Consider the following 17,090-nt stretch of genomic DNA (forward strand, 5'->3'; position numbering starts at 1 on the left):
TACAGCTTCACAGTACTTTACAGCCCTATCTAAGCATTTTACACAATCAGCATATTACCCACAACAATCTGGGTCAACATTTTACCAATCTTGGAAGGATAGAAGGCTGAGTCAACCTCGAACTGGTGAGAATCAAACTGCTGGCAGTTAACAGAATTAGCCTGCAATACTGCATTCTAACCACTATGCCATCATGACTCTTAATCTAATAACATTAATGTTATTATAAGATTACAGTAACCAGAATTTTGCAAGTCTGCTTGTTTTCTCCTCCCTTCATTTATCTTCATGAGAGCTAGGGAAAGTCATATCTGAGATACTTAATCAGAGTACATTCCTGTCCCAGGCTTTTTTAATCTGACCATTGCCTTGGTTGCAGCTCTTCCTTCTATTCCTCAATATTACTCATTCTCCCCATTAAATTAATCCTACCATGGACATTCTGAGAACTGAGAGCATGTGTGCTTCTTAGTTTTTTCTGGTGAACCCAGAATTAGTTATCACTTAGCCAACCTTTGTTAGTTATATATCTTTTGCTTCCGTTCAATGTTAGTTAAGAAGTTAAGCAAAAGACTAATTTCACGCTTTGAATATTTTTATGGCCACAATACGGTTAATCGGATTATTGAGGTGTTTGGTCTGGCAATCAATCCAAAATCTAGGTCAACGTCTAAAGCGTTTCCATGACTACTATCAGCTTGAGGAGGGGGGGGGGGAGTGCCTTGCATACTTTTGGCCAGAGTAAAAGTTTTATATTTCTGTAACAGGGATGTGAATGTGCTTGTCCAGAACCCTGCCATAACGTCCTGTTGGAGAATGTGATTAATGACCAGAGGGGAGGGGACACAGGGGGTAAAGTTCAGACACCATTAAGTGGGATTTAGTTTCGGCTCCACAGAAGTCCGTGCCAAGATGTTAGTCCTAATAAATGAATAGTTTTTTTTAAAACCTTGTCTCGAGTCTCGTAAATTAATTAGGCCAACTCTTGGAAACTTCACAGAGAGCTGAAACTGACTTTTAAAAATCTATTAAGATTTCCGGGTTTCCTGAATCCCGGGCTCTCCGAGCACTCCCCCAATATTTGTGGTGCTTGGAGGGAAAATCTGGCAACTGGAAGGCTGGAGAAAAAGACTGATTACAGCTGGAGGTACGCGGCAATGCCAAGCAGCGATGTCTTCCCCAGCAGCAGAAGCAAGACAAGATGAGTACTTTTGGAAATCAACCCCTAAGGCAGCTGAGCTGGAATTCCCTTACCCTAGTTCCCAGATACAGGGAAGAGTCTCAAGCAAGCTAGCAAGGGTGGACTGGAGGTGGGACCGGAAACAAGCCAGGCTCCCAAAGCCCCAGATGGAATCCCTAGGGAGTGCAATAGAGCAACAGAGGGAGGATCCTGACCAGGCCACCCTTGCTGATGAGGGGCCATCATGCCACCCAAAAGAGAGGGGAGGGGCATCTGATCCTGTTGAGGGTAGAAGATGCATACTGGAGCACAGCCCCCGCCCCTTTGATAGAAGGAGAAGGAGCCCAAAATGGCAATCAGTGCCTCGCCCACATATCAGGCAGGCTGCCAAGAGCAGGCAACTCCTTCCTTCTCTCCGAACTAAGGGTGAAGAAGATGGCCAGACATATCAGACGCAAGCATACAGAGGCCAACACGAGTTTGGAGGAGTAGGGCTGAATGACCCGCCCCAATTCAGGGGAAAGTTTGACGGAGACTCAGATCAGCTAGCCCTATTCCTTGATTCAGCTGATACCCACCTAGAATGCTTTGGGTACTTCTACCCATCCCCCAGAACCATGGTGAATGCCATTGCAGAGGGTCTAGAGGGAGAAGCAAGGGAATGGCTAGTAGCCCTCCACAAGAGGAGAGCCCCCCCCCCAACTGCAAGACATAGATGACTTCCTGCAACTGCTAGAGGCCAGGTTTGAGGAGGGGGAGGATCCATATGCGGAAGAGGAACTCAGCAAACTAAAGCAGAGGGGCCGCCCTATCAAAGAGTACATCCGTGAATTTAGGAGGATCATAGGAAAGCTATCCTGTTTATCAGAGCGACTGCTGGTGCATTTCTTCAGAACAAGTCTGGACAAGCAAATTGCCCAGGTAACCGCATACCGCGACATCCCAAATCAACTCTCTGAGTGGCTCCGGGTAGCAATAAAAGTCGACAGCAGGCTGTGTGCCAACGACATGAGAAAGCAACTGGCCACAAAAGAGAGAGGTCAACCTGGAGTTCAGATGTCATTAAGTGGGATTTAGTTTCAGCTCCACAGAAGTCCATGTCAAGATGTTAGTCCTAATAAATGAATGTTTTTTTTTTAACCTTGTCTCGAGGCTCATAAATTAATTAGGCTAACTCTTGGAAACTTCACAATCTGAAGCTGCCAGCTATGTTATAGTTTATCTTTCCCAACAGTATTAAAGAGGTCAATGGTCTGACGGTATGTGATGGCCCTGTCAAACCCCAGTTCAGAGAAGGAGTTGGAACCAAGACCATCTGATAAGAATGGCATGGAGAGTCCAGAGGCTGAGGACAATGCAGTCCCAGGCCACCATGGAGGGACAACTGGATGTGGAGCTGCCTGCTGGAAAGGATCAGCTGCAGAAGGCCAGTGGTGACAACAGGCTACAGATTGCCACAATGAAGAACAGCTGCTACCCTTGCCCGATCCATGGAGAGCGGAGCAGAGGGAGGCACAAAGGAGGTTGGTGAGATTGCTCATGAGCAAGCAGTCCTACCACTCATCACAAGGAATACCTGGGATAGGTTGATTTAGCCAGACACTGAGAAATATGTGTTTGTCAAGAACACCTCTTTGCTTTGTACCTTCCCAGCTTTCATGGACCCTGCCTCATGAATCTTGGATCATGTTTCTTGGGTCTGGATTTCAGACTTCATTTGTGGATCTTGTACTTGGCTCTCTGATTTCAGACTCTTGGATCATACTTTGGTTTTTGGAACCATGGAGTTGTGTTGCAGACTTCGTACCTGTGGGTATTGTGACTTTCCTCTTTTCCTTGTGGGTCGGCTAGGACCTAGTTCATGGAACTGGGGAATTTGGTCTAGGAAAAACTATGGTCTGAGATAGAGATTCAATGGTGGGTCGTTTGGTACTGTGTTACATGTGCAAGAAATAGACATGAAAAAAATAAAGGAAGGACCAGCAGAGAGCTTGAACGCATGGCTGTCAGTTCCTGGATTGTAAAGGCATTTCTGACAACTGGTGAGAGTTGGACTAAGCGAGTTTCAGCAGCAGTTTGTTTAAGTCATCCCTGATGACAAGTTTGCCCCAAGGCAAATGTTGAGGAAGTGGTTACATTTAGCTTACTGATATTTAAAGAACAAATATTTGCTTGATAATATGTCCCATGACCCCAATCCAATGTGATTGTATCCTGAAAAGCTGTTATCGTACTACTTACACAGGCTATAGGACAGAGTTCCTGTGGCAACTTTCAAAGCACTTTTTTCTGCTTCTAAAAGCTTTGGTCTAATGTGTTGTTAGATTGGCCCTCTGTCATTTGTATGCAAATGCAGAGGAACAAAAATATTCCAGCATCTATTTATGTCTCAAATGGGGATCTATGTTTTCATGTTTTATTTCCCTGGAGAAGGTGGTTACTCATTGAAGGCCCCTGATAAGCTATAGGTAGTCAAACAAATACAGCAACTTCAAAAACTGGAATGAGTTAGTTACAACAAAATATGTAATCAGTGGAGTCAAAATCAAAAGGAAAACATTAAAATTAGTCTTATATGTGTCTGGCAAAAAAGAAAAATAGCTGTATATATAGACTGTGTAGGACAAATTATTTTTCCAATTTTAACAACATTAGGCATATTAATAGATTTCAGACATTGCTGAACCTCGTATGAAACAATTATTTTTGAATGCTTCTGAGAATTATTCTAAGATTAATTGTTAACCCGGCATTCTCCGGGTATTTTTTAATCCCAATTCTGTATTAAACATTCACAAATGTCTGGACCAAACGTAATTTCTAATGTTGGATTTTCCCCCTTTCCAGAGGGAGCCCTGTTGCCCTGTTCATGAATGGGCTTGAAGTCTCCAGAAAGGTAACCCTTACAGCAGTCTCCATTAAATTCTTCCAACTTCCTTTTCAATTTTTAGAAAAAAGGTTTAGATTCTAATGCTACACTGTTAATGCTACACCCATATTATTTCTTTCTTCTTTTGGGGTGTGTGTGTGTGAATATGCCTTCAAATCAGTGTTAACTCCTAGTGATTTCCTTGAGTCATTCTTGCAGGTTTTGTTATGTCTGCTTCTTAAGATTAAGAGAGAGTGTCTGGCCCAAAGTCACTCAACTGGCTTCATGTCTTAAGTAGGAGTAGAACTCACTGTCTCCTGTTTTCTAGCCTGGTGCCTTGAAGACCATACCAAACTGATTCTCTGTTGGTTCTCTTAGAATCTGAGATTTTTGATGAGGTGCACTTCAGGGCAGCCCAGATCAGGTGTCAGATGAGATATTTGGAATTTGTCCATTGAATTGCTGTCTGACACTTTTATGTTTAGGCTAATGCAATTCATTTGTATTAATTTATTTGAAAATCTCGTTTGCTAATCACTTATAATTATTATGGTACATGATTTGATAGGCCATTCAACTATTTATATTATGCAAGAGAGTTGTAATGTCCATTAGCATCCCTTTTTGGAGATATTTATAAGGAGACAGGTATAAAACTTAAACAAACAGACATTTTGTTTCACCGACATTGACAAAAATCCCTCTTATTTGTTTTGGCTGTTCCTTCAGATTATCGTTTATTGTGTGTTGTAGTAAATGCAATTTTAAAGTCAGAACTAAATGCATTTGTATTCGTTAGAAAAGGATTATAGGTTTGTTCCAGTGGTGGGTTCTGGATCCTGTTCCAATGGGCCCGGCGGCGTCCACATGGACTTAGTGCCTACGCGGAGCATTGCACAGGCGCTGTACACATCATGCATGTGTGCGGAAGCATCGAAGACTTAAAAGATCAGTAAGGAACTCGGGCGGGCAGGTGGGCCCTCCTGAGCACCGTACCGAAACAGTACACAGTGCTCCGGGCATGCTCTGGTACGCCTGTATCGGTGCGTACCACCTGCAACCCACCACTGGTTTGTTCTCATGTAAAATCTATACAAGAACTGCCACGAGGCAATTTGAAAAGAAGTGTTCATTGTTCAATAGAGGACTTACAACCACAACTGAGCTCAAAATTTCTGTTGCTAAGTGAGACAAATCTTTCTTGCCATAGTTGTTAAGTGAACCACTGCAGTTGTTAAGTTAGTAACATGGTTGTTAAATGAATCTGCCTTCCCCATTGACTTTCCTTGTCAGAAGGGAGCAAAGGTGATCACATGAACCTGGGACACTGCAACCGTCATAAATATGAGTCAGTTGTCAAGCATGTTGATCACATGACCATGGGGATGCTGCAAAAGTTGTAAGTGTGAAAAGCAGTTGTAAGATATTTTTTCAGTGCTATTATAATTTTAAATAAACTGTTGTAAGTCAAGGTCTACCTATATATCTGTCACTTTCTGTGATGGAAAACCATTCTGAATTCCTTTGGCAAATCGCTCCACCTTTCCGTTCCTCCCCGTTCTATGGAATATTGGAACAAAATTATGTAAAAGGGTTCAGAACTTTCTCTGCTTGTTTTTACATAGGATAATACCTGAAAACCACCATTGAGATTCAATTCTCAATTCACCATTGAATTGAATCTTCAATTCACCATTGAGATTCAATGTGGAAGGAAAAGCCAAGAAAAGAAAAAATAGAGTTCAAAAATGAGCCAGATCTGCAGAGAAAAATAAATCAGGACATTTTCCTACAATTCACCCCTATTGGAGAAACAGCAAGACTCAGGATGCTGCCAACTGCTCCATTCTTAAGTGCCTTCTTCAATCTCATGATCCAGGGCAAAACTGCTTTTAAGTGCTGGACAAGAACTCCAGATGCCGACTCTGCAAACTTTCCCTACCATTTTGGTATATAATATATTTATATATTAGCCAGATTTGTTTAATTCTTAGTTTTCTTAGCAAGTGGCTAGTAAGGCAACACATGAATATTCTGAAAATATTTACTTGAAAAGACCATGTTTGTTTCTGTAAGCATTGGAAATAAGTCAATTTTTATTTTATATTCATGAACGTAATCCCTTTTATATAATTACTTTTTAACTGCATGATAAGACATTGTTTTGATCAAATAGGCCTTTTCTTTAGCCCAAAGTATTGCAATTACCATGGGAGGTGAAGTTCAGAACGGTTCATTCCAGAAGTTTCAGGAAAAAAGTTCATTAAGTAGCCTTAGCTATTTAATTTAATTTCTAACATGAATGCTTAGAATTTCAAGGGAGCAATCTGATCCTATGGATTAACTGTAGACTGAGCAACATGAGCATTTACTTGTGTTGTTTAGGTTGAACTCCACTACAGTATGCCAAACAACAATGAACACGCCAATCGCTTTTCTTCCTATCGCCAAGTTTTTAAAACACCGTATCTATATGTTTTATCTAATGCAATGGAGTATTTCATCACTTATGGCCGGACAGATTAGGAAATGAACCAATTTCTTGGCAATATAGGGGCCCTTGTCTGGCATAAACCCTGCACTGCACAGACATAGTGTACTCAATAAAATTGACACATAAATATTGCTTTCAACAGAACATTAAGTCTCACACATCGAAGTGTTCTGTGTGTTCTTTTAAGGCACGAGGAATGTGCTACATTTGGATAGGGTTCAGAGAGATAAGAGAAAGTCACCATGGTGTTTTTTTTTCCTTCGAAGCCTTCTTCGACTTCTCGGGAACTCTTGTCTGTCTGTCAATACCAATGCCATTTTGGGGATCACCTAAAAAATTAGACGTCAAGAGGAAGAATTCTTCTACCAGACAAATGCTTTTTTTGGTGTGTGTGTTTCATTTTTTTAAAAAAATTCTTATTGCAATAAAAGTTAGATTCTATGTGACTGAGGAAAAACCCTTTCAGGTCAAAGGCTGATATAATTCCTTGGATATCTGGCAGAACATATGACAAGCTTTCATTTTCCCGTGAATGAAGGCAAATATATATGTCCCTGTGGATCCAATCTGGATCGGTCACTGGGACTGGATTCACATGTCTTCTGAGCTTTTGGAAGACTAGATGTTCACCACCAGCTTATCAAATATTTAGGAGGCAAGGGCTTGGCAGCACAAGGAAACAACAACAACTTAATAATTGACCATCAACACCCCAATCAACATCTGAAAAGCCACACACAACTAGGCACTATATAAACATCACATATAGAATAGCACAAAGCACATATTCTGCTAGAGAGAAGTTCCTTGAGGATGGGCTCCAGCATGAGTCCAAAAGTTCAGAAGACTAAATCTCTGATCCCAGTGACCCACCCAGATTGGATCCTGTTTCATTTTCCCACTATCAGTCAAGAAATGACACTTACAGTCCAGATCCCTACAGTAATCCAACAAAAGATATGTTTGAAAAAAGGATTTTGCGTGTAATAAAAGGGTGTTGTCTCATCAACATTGCTTATTTTGGAGAAAGAACAAATTATAATTATACTTGCAATGTGTGTTTAATGATACGGCTCAGGGTGAGTTTTGTTGACTTATGGTGAGAATAGCATACAGTGACAATGCTTTCTGAATTCTGCTAATGTTTTTTCCCAACATTTTGTAGAGGCATTTCCCCCCCCCCAAAAAAAAATCAGTATAATCATTTCAGGACTTGTAATTGGTGAGCATACATACACACACACACACACACACACACACACACACACACACACACACATGTATATCAAATACGTGTGACCGTCCTGGCATTTCATCCGCCATAGAAATTAAAGTGAAAAACAAATAACATATATATTACTTTCACAGTGCTAGTCTTGTAGCAACTGGACATTTTAAATACTTTTATTTAGTTTATATGGTCAGCCATCTCACTCTGGATGGCTTGCAAGGTAAAAAAACAAAACCAAACCTAAAACAAGGAATCAAGGTAATTCCTGTTTAGTTCAATTTGGAGAAAGATTAGGTGATTAATCTTTCTCCAGATCAAACTTAATAGGAATTTCACCTTTCAAACCAAACCAAACTAAGAATGTGTCCCCATAAAGAGCTGGAACTGGAGTGATAACATTTAATAATTAGGTAACTTGTTAAGGACATAATGGAACCAGTAAAGAAAGGATGTGATTGTTGCTATTTCTGATATGGAAATTTCCCTCAATGAGGCCAATTCACTATCACATTTATGCCAACATGGAAATCATAGCAGCCTGTAGCTTCTACACCAGCACTTATTAGCTAAGACAGATGGATTCTAAAGGAAGATTTGGTGATCCAGCCTTTGCAGAAGAAAATCAAGACCAAAACATGGTAAAAATGGGTTCTTACTACATCTCGATTTACTTTCATTCCAGAAATGAATTTCAGCCCACTCAGTAAACAGAATGATGTAGACTCAATGGCAAAAGCCACATAGAGTTGCCTTGAACCATGAGATGGGCAGCATATGAATTTAATAAGCTAACAAACAAACAAATAAACAGGGGTTTAGTGAAAAGAATCAGAAGAAAAGTTTGAGGAAACAGAGCAGTTAGAAAGTGGAAAAGAAGAAAAAAAATCACAGGCATGTCAAACAATTAATCTGCATATGAAGGCAATTGATCAATCGATCGATAAAATATTCCAAAGTAAAAACCACACCCACCAAAATAAACCCCCACTATTCAATATGTTGCCTTTGGTAACATAACATTAATACCATTAATATGGACTTTTCTGACTCACTTTGAGTCATTGAATGTTTAAGATAAAGCTAGTTAAAGTGCAATGACAGTCATGCCTATGCCCTATTAATTGCCGCTGACAATATGACCAAAGGTGAAGCCAGCTCTTAAATTCACTGAGCAGTGACATAATTTGGAGATTTATATTCACTTCTTACAGGAGAAAAATAAACCATTGGTGTTATATCTGTATGTAGCATGATCATAGTGCATACACCAAAAGTAGGCAGTACTGCATATACACACTATAATTATACAAGGCTAATTCCATAATCCCCAATCCATCAAACATCTCATAAAATAAGTGGTAGTGGTAACTAAGGGCATAGCCATAAAGCTCTGTTCAGATAATTTCCTTCAAAAATATGCCTGGGTAAATTGCACTGTTCTCATCATAAATCTCAATTTTGCTACAATAATGCCCAAAGAGTGGAGTTCTCCTTATGTTTTAATGAGACAAAAGTTAAGAAAGGGGATAGCTTAGTTCCCTTTGATTCCCCCCCCTCCCTCTAAGCATTAGCAGGGGGAAAAATACCTGTCTCTCCTTAATGCCATAGGGAATAAGAATTATATGTAGGTGCTTAGAACAACTGGTTTAAGACACCTGCCATGCTGTCCACTAAGCATGGAGATGTTCTGTATCAATTTTTGAATAGAGATCTGTTGTGGCCAAGCAGGAGCCGTTGGAGCTGCCGCCAGACTCTGACAGCAAGGGGCCCTATGAGTTGGCTCTGGAGAATGTGGAGGACCATGGACAGGGTTCTGGCTCCGAGCAGGGCGCAGAGAGACTAGTTGGCCACCAGGAGGCACCTGAGCCTTGGAACATTGGGGAGGAGACAAGAGAGTGTGATCCTGACATCATGCATTGGAGTAGTGGGGAGGAGACAAGGGAGGTGGTCCTGGATGTCTGGCAACACCGGGCAGATTGACGTAGAGAGCAGCTACGCAGGTACAAAAGATAATTGGATCCAGGTGATTGTAATTAGGCTCCTCTCAAGATTGTATTTAAAGAGAGACTAGGAGGAGCCTGGTTTTGCAGGATTCAACGTCATTCCTAACGCTGGAAAAGCTGTTATCTGTCGAAGTCTGAGTTGCTGCCAAGGTTCTTATCTGTTTGTTATGCTTGGGTTTCAGTCACCGAGGTTTTGGTTTCTTGCTAATAAAGTGCTGTGAAATTCCAGTTAAGCTTGTCTCGGCATTCATTATTGGACAGAGAAGGGGGTCAGAACAGAGATCTAGCACTGTTTTGAATGAACACTAAACCTATGTTCAAAAACAGCCTATTTGACCGGGTCATGGACATGGAAGATGGGAGCAATGTTCTCTAAGGTGCGCAGCTGCGCGGCCGCGCACATGGCAAGAAAACACCGCGCAGCAGTTTGCAACTACCATCACAGGCTCCAGAAGCTGGGGAGGTCCTTTGCAGGTGGCTAGAACTGGCCACCCACAAAGGACCTCCCCGGACTTGTTTTGATGAGTGCGGGGAGACTGACAGTAGTTTGCGCTGGCCGTGCCCAGTCAAACTATCGTCAGTCACCCCGTGTTGAGCAAAGCAAGCATGGGGAGGTCCTTTGTGGGTGGCCAGTCCTAGCCGCTTGCACCTGGCACTGAGGCTGAAGTGAACCCCCAAAGCCCCCGCCACCACTAGAATAACTGCTGCCTCCTCCTCCTCCAACAGCACCACCACATTTGCTGCCCGATGCTGCAGCTGAGGTGAAGCTGCCAAAGCTCCCTCCGGTGCCCCCACCTGTGACAGCAGTGCCTCCCCCTCCACTCGGAGCACCTGAGCTGGGCACCGCATTACCCCTGCCCCCTCCTCCTCTGCCGTGCTTTTGAGGAGCCATGAGGCCGCAGGAGCCAGTAGGAAGGCGGCAGAGGGGGCAGGAGCAGGAAAAAAAGGCCCCATGGCTTCTCAAAAGCACACCAGAGGAGGAGGAGGCAGCAGGGGTAATGCGGTGCCCAGCTCAGGTGCTCCGAGCTGAGAGGGAGGCGGCGGCGCTGCTGCCATGGGCGGAGTTGCCAGCGGGAGCTTTGGCGGCTTCACCTCAGCTGCAGCACTGGGCAGCAAATGTGGTGGTGCTGTTGGAGGAGGAGGAGGTGGCGGCAGCAGTTATTCTAGTGGCGGCGGGAGCTCGTTGGCACCTTCAGCTTCAGCCCTGCCCCAGGTGAAAAAAACTGAAGATGGAGCAGATCCACGCAGATGATGTCACCGCAACATGACTGGAGGAGGAATTCTGGGAGTTGAAGTCCACAAGTCTTAAAGCTGTTAGATTTGAAGACCCCTGGGTTGTTTTTTTTTCTACCGGGTTAGGGGTGTGAGGATCTTGTAACTTGACAGCTTTAAGACTTGCACATTTCAATGCCAGAGTTCCTGAGCCAACATTTTGATTGCTAAGCAGGAGCATTGTTAAGTGATACTGATATTATATAACACTTTTAATTAAGTGGGTACCTTGAATAAACATAACTTTGAGTTTCAAATAATACTGATTTTGTTGTTGTCTTAGGTGACATCTGTGAAAAAAATTCAGGTGCTCAGGCATGAAAATGTGCCACTCAAACACTATACTTTTCTGCTCACATTGAAAAAAAATTAGAGGGAACATTGGATGGGAGTGCAATAAAGTGACAGGGAGCCCTTTTCCAAGTAGTTGAACAGATTGCAACCTCTAGCCCTATCTTCAACTACTTCATTAATTCACCATGCCTGCTCAGGTCTATTGCAACAGTTGTGCTGGCAGATGGTGGAAAACACTACTTTAAAACAGGGGAACTGAAAGACTGTTTTAGCTGAGGTCTTTGCATGAGATGAAAGCAACATCATGAGGAACTGGCATAAAAAATGATTACCAAAACATGTTCATAGAACGATTAGGGGGATATGAAGAACACCATAAGTAATCTTGGTGATGTCAATCAATATCAAGAAATGGATAAATCCATCTATATGAAAGCACCATAAACCTTTACCATTGCGATCAGGAAATGATACTTCAAAACCATGTTGTTTAATATATTATCACATTGAAAATCTTTCAAAAGGGGGAAAAATATATTAAAAGTCTCTGAGGTTCTAGAAGAAATAGAGAATTTATGATACATTAGCTCATATCAGAAAATTAAATGTGAAAACCTGCTGACAAAGTATTGATGAAAAAATATAACAAGGACACGAATACATTTTCAATTTTGAGAATGTGAATAGTCTAATATGGAATGATGTTGAAGGATTTTACACAAATGAAGGCAAGTATATGTGTCCCAGTATAATGTTGATAGATCCAATCTGGGTCATCCCCAGAACCAGTGGTTTTGTCTTCTGAGCTTTCGGACTAATGCTAGAGCCCATCTTCAGGGTTAATGACTTTTACAACTTAAGCCATTTACATTGTGATATAGCAGTGTCATTAAAAATAAAGGCTTTTTCCTTAATTTTATTTGCAATGTAAACTTGATTGGTATTTCTATAAAACATACCTCTATTATTTTCTTCTTCACACTGTCATGAGTTATATTTGGACTATAACATTTTCTGCTTCAATGAAGGTAAAATATTGTTTGCACCAAACTATATGAACATACAGAGTTATTTTAAATTTTTGTGTGTCATTTGACAAGGTTTGTTTTCCAAAATTCAGTTGAATTAAACAAGCTCTCCTTTTAATTCTTGTTGAAAAGTAGCCACCTTTTGCTTGTATGACAATAGAGTAATAAGCAAAAATTGGCTACGCAGAGTAGAGCAGGAGAAAATGCTGAGAAATATTTGGCATTATTCTGCACATAGTGTTTTTTCACTTGTTTTAAACATATCTGTCAGCAAAACTGAATTAAATTCTTAACAACAGGCATACTGATCATCAGTGAATTGAAGAAAGACAAATCAGCTTAACTGATGCTTTAAGGTAACAGCAGACAGTAGCATTTGCTGTGAGTTTCCATGGACTTTAATTTTGGGTCCATGTATTGTAAAGTAAGTGGTATGTTTAAATTATTAATAATTATTCTTAAGCAATTTTGATTAGAGTGATAAGAAAGGGAGACTAGCAAGGAGTAAGATGACAGTAAACATTCAAATTACGGAACAGGATTTCCTGTTTAATTATTCTGCTCTTAGAGTTTCCCATATATTTTTTTCCTTACCTTCCTCATACATAATCAACAGCTCTCATACCAACATGATGACTGAGAAGCATCTTTAAAATATCTTGTCTCTTTGCACAATGTTTCTTTGCCTTTTGTGCAATGTTATCAGGTATTATTCAGCTGACTTGTACGATTTATTGTAAGAGTCAATAACAGCTGCTTTGCAAACGTATGTTCTACGCACAAACCGAGTACGATATTTCCTTTTGGATGAAGCAATTCTATGTAAAATACAGAAAAAGTATGCAAAAGAAATTAAAAGCAGGAAATGAAAGGGAAGAGAGGGCCATTTATCTAAAATCAGTGATTATTCTTTCCCTGTTCTCTGTCATGCATTAATGTTTATATAGAGGAAAATAGTTGCAAAGAATATAATGAGAGAGAGAGCAAGGAATGGTTAATATTTATACTGCTAGAAAAAATGGAGAACGATTTTGATGGAAATAAAAAGTGGCCCAGGATTTTGATTGTGCAGCTGCAAGTATAATTTTGACTTTCTACCCTATCTTCCCACCACACCCCACTCTCAAATGCCCAAGGTTAAATAACATACCACATCTTCCTTCAGTAACCTGATTTAACCAGAATAGATGAGCTGGCTGGGTTTCTTTCCCAGAATGAATCCCACTGATTCACTAAGAATTTGAGATTTTAAAATATTGTGTAACGAGGATGGAAACCTCAATGAAAGTTGAAAAGGAAAGAAAAGGGAAAATAATGAACAATTGCTTTCCAAAGAGGTTGATCTTAGCTGTTTCCTCCTGCTGAGGATCTCGCATATGGACACAGCAGAACAAATTTACTCAGCCCAAATGAAATAATGGCTTCATTGATCCTAGCTTGCTGTTCAAATTACTACTAGTAGTCCTGTCCAGCAAGCATCTCTAAACAGTGTATTTGGGTGACTGGTTTTCAAATCAATCTAAGTTTAGTACCCAACCTTCCAGCACATTTTCTCCCACCAACTGGGTCCTAGTCTCTTATATATCTATCACAATCCTAACATTTTGCTGGCCCTTCACTGTGGCCAGGCTTCAGATAAAAAATCTACACTAGGGAGGTCCTTGCAGGGATGGCTCAGTAGATTCCAGCCATATACTTCCACATTGGAATGTCTATGTGGAATCCTGGACAATTTTTATCTACCGTAGAAATTTCCTGGCAGAGAATCTGACTTACTTCTTGCTTCTCCTGTCTGACCATTGTTCAGGTTGGGTTCGCCAATTCTATGCCTCTACATGCACATTTCATTTAATGTTTTTTTCTTCTTATCCTCCAATATTTTCATTTTATCTGTTTCATCTGCTGCCCTTGTGGACATAATAAAAGATTGATCTAATCTGATTTCTAGTTAATCGAGACTTTCACATAATACATTTTAGAAAAAGAAGGCAAAACTAGACTGGATTAGCAGCCTTAAGAAATTCCCTGCTAACAGTAAAAGTAGCACTGATCAGTTATTCTACACTGGGATCAATATAACACAGATGCAATTAGAGGCCAATTTAATCTTAAACAAATATGTTCACAGGATAGAGACTATATTATAAACCAAAAGGCTGTTGCCCCTCATCCAACACCAAGTGGGTACATTAATTTATTTAGAACATTTATATGGCCATTTGAGTTATATATAAGAATAGTCAGAAGGTGCTCCCAGGATAGCAGTTCTATTACAGTGTTTTGAGAAAGCATTGGATACATGTCCCAAAGGTGCTTTCTCAAAGGCAACTGGACTTTCTCTTTGAAGACATTTCACTTCAGAGCTGAAGAAGCTTCTTGGATGAGAAATGAAACGTCTTCAAAGAAACAACAGAAAGTCCAGTTGCCTCTTGAAAAACACCTTTGGGACAACCATGACCTGAATGACTGAGAATCTCCATAGACATTGGATAGATGTCCACCACAAGAATTCAAGGTTACGGGAATTTCTGAAAATAATTGTAGTTTTTGCAGTACATTGTGAAGTCAAGCAGATCTGGTCAAACAAGTTTCCAAGTTACAGGGAAAATTAAAGTACCACAGAGAACAATACAACTGCTTTCTTAAAAGTAAATTTTGCATTTATTCCAAAGATAAGATATTACATATGAAATAGAAAACTATAACTATGTGATCTGTTTTATGCCCCCAGAGTACCATTTAGACCAGTTATGGCTTATCCTGAACTGCAGTGGTAGAGGCTTTGCTGTGGCCAGTGCTAAAGTAGAACAACTTTTCTGGGTGGAAAAGATCCCATTTAACTTTTTTTTTAATCCAAGATGGCAAAATGTCTTAAGATGGTTCTGGGGAAAAGCGTTTTTCTTCTGGTCCTGCCATACTGAGAACATCTTTACTAGACCATCATGATGAATACTTAGGAATGCTGTTTTAAAAGAGGAACACTGATATCCCCATTGAATTTTTGCAACAATTTCTCCAAAGCTAATAACCAATCAGAACTATCATGTATTCAGCAATATAGCACAATATCTGGCCTATTGAGTGAAGGCTTTATATTTTGAAAGAGGGTGTAGATTCCATCAAACCTTTCAAGAACTCAAGACAGTAAATTGTGTTCTCTCTCTCTCTCTCTCTCTCTCCCTCCCTCCCTCTCTCTCTCTCTCTCTCTCTCTCTCCAGCATCTTAAGAAAAATCCCACCAAACTGGTTGTCCCACCTATGTACACAAGGCATGTGGCTTAGAGAACTAGTGAGGGTCAAGCAGATAGCATGGCAAGAGTTAAGCTACTTACTTTAGCCACTAATTTTATCCAGTCTTTTTTTAAAAATCTACAGTTCAATATTTAATAATCTTAAATATAGGTTTAACATGTAATGTTGGCACACCATTTATAACGAATATAATTGTCCTTCATTCTACTTCCAAATTCTGCTGTACTCCTTACAGGTCACATTCCTTGAACAACTGCTTCAGGTGTTTGCTAATTCACTCCGGGGAATGGAGAAAACATTGTAGAAAGGAAGAAAGGCAATCATCATCATCATCATCATCATCATCATCATCATCATCAATCAAAACATTCATCTTCCACCGCGCTTATGCATGTTTATACGTATATTTGTGTACTTATAGACTATATGTAACATTTCAATCCATGGGAGGTTGTAAGTGGCATAAAACTGTAAATATAAAAATAATGCAAGATCAATATAATAACAAAATCAAATAGCAACATTTGCAATCTAATTATTTCCTCCACTGTTCAAATACCAAAGAGCTTCCAAGGTAGGTGACATTTTACAAGTGGTTAGTAGGCTATGACACTAGCAGCATCTCTCATCTTGGGGGGCAAACTATTTCAGAAGAATACACCTCCCGCCATCCCTACTTAAGATCACCTCTTTTATCAGGTAACAAATCAGTAGATATTTTCTATATGTCCAGCTTGGGCAAGCAGAACTTATCTAGTAAAAGTGGTTCATTCCCAATATTAGGATAAATACATAGGCACCAGATACAAGCTTGCCATCAAATATTCCTTACAACCTTAGTGTGCCTTTCTTTAGACTAATGGATTTGTATTTGGAGGAAATGCACACACGCACACAAACACATACTTACACACACTATCAGTTTGAGATGATTTATGCAGGTGTGCAAACAGTGGTTTTAATTTATACTATTTAATATAGTCTATTCATATAATATTTAATATAGAGAATCCTTCAAGAATAATTACTTCTGAGAATATATCTTTATAGGATTATTTAGTTTGCTATGCTTTGTATATTCTTGGGACTCATGGCTGTGGTTTACAGACGCAAACTTCTTGAAGTGGATTGGCAGTACACTTTTTTGCAAGCCCTTTAAACATATTTGTCCCATGCTGAAAAGGAAATAAAAATAAAATTCTTCCCCATTTCACTGCCAAGTGCTTTGTAATCAAGCTTACAACTATTCTATTGTTGCATGGTCTACGTAGAGGTCATAACTGAGTCATAGTGCAAGTGCCAAAATTATTGCCCCATTTGGAAAATAGACCTAAAGTTAACTCACAGCTCTGTAATACATAAATAGGTGAACATTTGCTTTTAAGAGTCTTAGGAAATCAAAACCTGTTCCTGACCGTACAAAAGCCACTGTGGGAACTAAACACTATAATGACGTCTACTTCCCACC

General features: G+C 40.2%; 1 long non-coding RNA gene across 3 annotated transcripts; it reads left to right on the top strand.

Moving 5' to 3' along the window:
• The first annotated feature begins 992 nt into the window (after positions 1 to 992).
• Positions 993 to 16,835, top strand: LOC116511612. Of its 3 annotated transcripts, XR_004255756.1 has the most exons (4): positions 1,015 to 2,989; positions 4,028 to 4,076; positions 5,675 to 6,928; positions 15,858 to 16,835. It is a non-coding gene; the product is annotated as an uncharacterized LOC116511612 (long non-coding RNA). The 3 variants fall into 3 exon arrangements; XR_004255757.1 differs by lacking the exon at positions 15,858 to 16,835 and having other exon boundaries at positions 993 to 3,222; positions 5,675 to 8,854; XR_004255755.1 differs by lacking the exon at positions 15,858 to 16,835 and having other exon boundaries at positions 1,004 to 2,989; positions 5,675 to 8,854.
• Positions 16,836 to 17,090: the final 255 nt, after the last annotated feature.

The sequence above is a fragment of the Thamnophis elegans genome, chromosome 1, assembly GCF_009769535.1.
Source record: "Thamnophis elegans isolate rThaEle1 chromosome 1, rThaEle1.pri, whole genome shotgun sequence".
NCBI classification, from domain to species: domain Eukaryota; kingdom Metazoa; phylum Chordata; class Lepidosauria; order Squamata; family Colubridae; genus Thamnophis; species Thamnophis elegans.